This window comes from Sinocyclocheilus rhinocerous, unplaced genomic scaffold (genome assembly GCF_001515625.1).
Source record: "Sinocyclocheilus rhinocerous isolate Xijiao unplaced genomic scaffold, SAMN03320098_v1.1 scaffold437, whole genome shotgun sequence".
NCBI classification, from domain to species: domain Eukaryota; kingdom Metazoa; phylum Chordata; class Actinopteri; order Cypriniformes; family Cyprinidae; genus Sinocyclocheilus; species Sinocyclocheilus rhinocerous.
Genome location: NW_015633198.1, coordinates 322,207 through 326,217, shown reverse-complemented (window position 1 = coordinate 326,217; position 4,011 = coordinate 322,207). Strand labels below are relative to the sequence as shown.

The 4,011-nt window shown below is 36.8% G+C and overlaps 1 protein-coding gene across 2 annotated transcripts in view; it reads left to right on the top strand.

Annotated features, from left to right (window-relative positions):
* Window positions 1-4,011, top strand: part of LOC107743927 (ubiquitin-conjugating enzyme E2 E1) — a 42,005-nt gene that overhangs the window by 37,056 nt on the left and 938 nt on the right. The gene's annotated exons all lie outside the window — the stretch shown is intronic.

Genomic DNA, 4,011 nt, shown 5'->3' with positions numbered 1-4,011 from the left:
ATCATGCCTGTAATGCCTGATAAAGCAGTGTTTGTGAGCGCAGTGCTGCTTTGTGTACAGCGTTACCGGGGAAACCGCTATTTTTACCGCTCCAAAAGCGGCACCTAGTGGCAAAGAATGCATTTGCATTTTCATTCAAACCAACTCGAAAAGACCAACAAGTGGGCGGGCAATATGCTAATGTTTCATGTTGACGTCAACATGAAACGGCTTGGGATTCGTTTTAAAAACGACTCGTTTCAATGATTCAGAGTCGACTCTTTCTTTTGAGAGACTAACTTTATACACAGTGCACTTTCAGATTTAAAACTTTGCAGGATGTTTTCATTCACTTAGATCTGTGTTACACACTGCATGAAAGGTAATTTTCAAAAATCCATAACAGGGGCAGCTTAAAACACATAACATTTGTTAGGGCTACGCCTATTGCTTACACTACTCCGGCGTTTTCGACCCTCGAAAACGGAGACTTTTGGAAACGCTGCAGACACGGTTTTAGATTGAAAACTCTGGGGTTGCGTTTCAGTGTAAACAGACCAAAACGGAGACTTTTGGAAACGCTGGCGAGGCTGCCCACAATAGCTCTGCGTATCCTTGACGACCTTGTAAACAATAGCATCATGCTATTGTACCCATAGATATGTGTAGGTAGATGCCCCATTCTACCGCTCCAAGACACGTAGATGTGTCCGTAATCTAAATAATAGGGAATCTACCCATACATATCTATGGTTGTACCTGCATGAATGGTCATGTGACATGTGTTTTCGGTTGTGTAGTGTGGACTGAGATCGTTTCTGAAATGCAAGTGTAGACGAGGATCGTTTTAAAATGAAAACGCACTAGTGTAAACAAGGCCTAAATATGTGTCGCACAAAATGAATGGAATACACTACATGACTTTTCAAATCTGAACAGATTTTAAAACACTGGCCATCATTAGGGCTGGGTGAAAAAAATATATCGATTTCTCGATTTTAATCGATGCTCTTTTTTTTACGAAATGATATTTATTCTTTAATCCCAAGAAACAATTAGTCTAGCCTGTTTTCAGTTAATAAACAGAACATTGTTGCGCACGTCCCAACCAATATATCGCAATAAGCTTTGTGCTTTGTTACTTTTGATATGAAACTAAATCTCAGATTTCAAATTCTGTCCGTTTTATTGCAATATTCAAAACAATAAATACCTCTTTGGTGATTTAATACCGCTTTAATACCAGTTTCAGCACAAAATAAACATGAATGAACATCTGAAGGCATTTAAAAGAGTACAACTTACTGAAATCGTATCCTGTTAATATAAATTAACAGCTTGTAAACAATGTCACGTAACGTCACATTTACCTCAGAAAAAACATATTCGGTGACCATAAACTCATTTAGTCAGCTAGAAAAATAAATTCTAGAGAGGAGAATTTTGCTAAATATATGCACCTTATAGCATATTCATTATTTTTACTGTTCTTCAATATTTAATTAGTTTGAATAAAAATATGTATCTTTCAAAAAACGAATTGGATTAGAAATATAATTATGTAATTTAAAGTTACAGTTAGTAACTTATATATGATATTATAAGAACTTTGTAAGTGTAATTTAAGTGTTTGTATATAAATTTGCTAATTTTAACCTTCAATATTATAGTAATGTAGTATCAACTGACTCCAACGTATATTTTACAGCATTAGTTGAGATTTTTTTCCTAGAGAAAATTCGCCATGTACTGTACCTGATATATATCGAAAATAATCAATATTAAATCTGAATCGAATCACAAGCTTGTGAAGCAAAATCGAATTGAATAGTGAAATTTGTGTCACAACCCTGCCCTAGCCATCATACACTTACTCATTTTGTAAATGGTCACAGAGGAAAAACTAGGCATCATAAACGACTGAGGATCTCACACCACCAGACTTAGTTCTGGTCACAACAAACTCGCGCAGAAACTAATTAAAACGGTATGTGTTCTAAAATTGGCTTAAAATATCAAACATGTTTGGTATCCTCCAACTGAATAGATTTATAGTCTGAAGCTAAAAAAATCTGAGTCTGCAACCATCATACATTACGCCATTGTCTTAATGAAATCTGTCGACTCTGACTTTCGGCTCAAAAATCTGAGCAAAAGTCATGTAGTGTATTCCAGCCTTAAGTCACATCAATGTAAAATACTAGTAAATGAAATGTTTACAAACAATGTTTTTTTTTTGTTAGTTCCCCTTACTCCACAACAAATGCTTTAAATTTAACCGTATTCTGAACAGAACAGGAATGAAAGATATTAGCATAAAACAGATTAAATTATTTTAATTATTCATAAAAAAAAAAAATAAAAAAAAAAAGAAACCGCAAGCCTAAACCAATTTATTGAAAGTGAAAGTACTGAATTTGTGGGAAATGCGCTATCAAATGAAACTTGGGCTCACGTACCTCTCTGGTTTGGCACAGATCAACATTTTGCGCGCTTTGCATGTCTCGCATGCTTGACTGTAATCGCATTTGTTACGTCCTGCATGAATCTAGGGGTATAAGCAGATGCAACAAAACAACGAATAATTTAAAGAGCGCTAGTCTGAGTCCTGCCACAGCACCACAAGCAACAAATTACCGTAAAGGTTTTTATTTGACAGCTCATGGAACAAATACAAAAAGTATATTAAAAATAAGAAAACAATTTAAAAGGGAAGCAATCGTTTCAGGAGAGGGCAAGGCCAAAATAACAAACAAAACAATCTAACTAGATAATTTAAGCCTTTAACTAATCTAACAAAGAAAAGAAAAATAACAACAGGTTTGTATCCTAACTCCCTTCCTGGCCCCAAAACAGGAGAAAACAGGGTTCAACAAAAATGGCACCCACCTCCCTACAACTTCCAAATAAACCAAACCATAATAAACAAGTTTGTAAACAACAGTAACAGGCTGGGCAGGACAAAGACAGCGCTCTGGAGAAAGCTCTTGTGGGAACGTTTTCTCAACCTTTGGTAGTTGCTGCTCTGCTTTTATGCTGGCTCACTCTTAACTGGTAAGCAGGTGCAGCTGGGGGCAATCAGCTACCTGCCAGTCAGATTGAGTAGGAGGAGCCAAAGGGTTAACAGAAAACACAGCTTTTCTGATAAATCATAACAATAAAGACAGCGTCTCTAGACATAACACATTATGTAGGTCACAGCATGGTTCACATGACAAAGAAATGCAACTTATATTCTGGAAAATACATTTCATTCATTGCTGAAAGGGTTGCTTCAAATTCAATATATATTTCATATGGATATTCACCCAAAAGTGTTTTTGTGATTATTATTGCAGTATTGTGTATTTAACTTACTTGCGTGCGCATGAATTAAAGTCAATAGAGCACAAAGTAGCTGATGAAGCGAAGCGTGCAGTATATAGTGCGCTGTATAGCTGCTGCCTGTGAAGAGCATTTCAAATGAATTCAGTTCAGTCACTTAAGGTTCCTTTTTAGCGAGAGAACCTAAAGCCCAAAGTGCACTTCAGTTTTTATGCATGTATGCTGAGGTATGCGTACAGTGTGTGACACAAACATTATCATGAACTGCCTGTTATTTTTTATTTTGTACTGTTCTCTGAAGTCCACTTTTGTAAGTCATTGTAAGCCCTCTTTTGAGGCACGCGCAAGCTCACGAACGTCCACGATATAGTTCGAACACTGCGCGTAATGAAAACAGTTTCTCACACTTGTGCTGCGTCATTACTGTCAGATCCAAGATATACGGCACAGCATTGTCTTTTAGTTTCAATCTTTCTGAAAATCCCGCGTCAAATTGTGCCTTGTTCGTAAACGAATCCGTGGTAAAATGAAGTGAGTGAGTTCTTACTGACGAGGTCTGGATCTTCATTAAAAATAAAGTTCATCCACTCTTTCCTAACGCTGGGATCAGAAGGAAGGCAATGCAAAGAACTTGGCACTGCACAGCATCTTGTTGTCTTCGGAGCATCTTTATCGTTTGGTTTCTGTGTAGACCTGCACTTTCTCCTC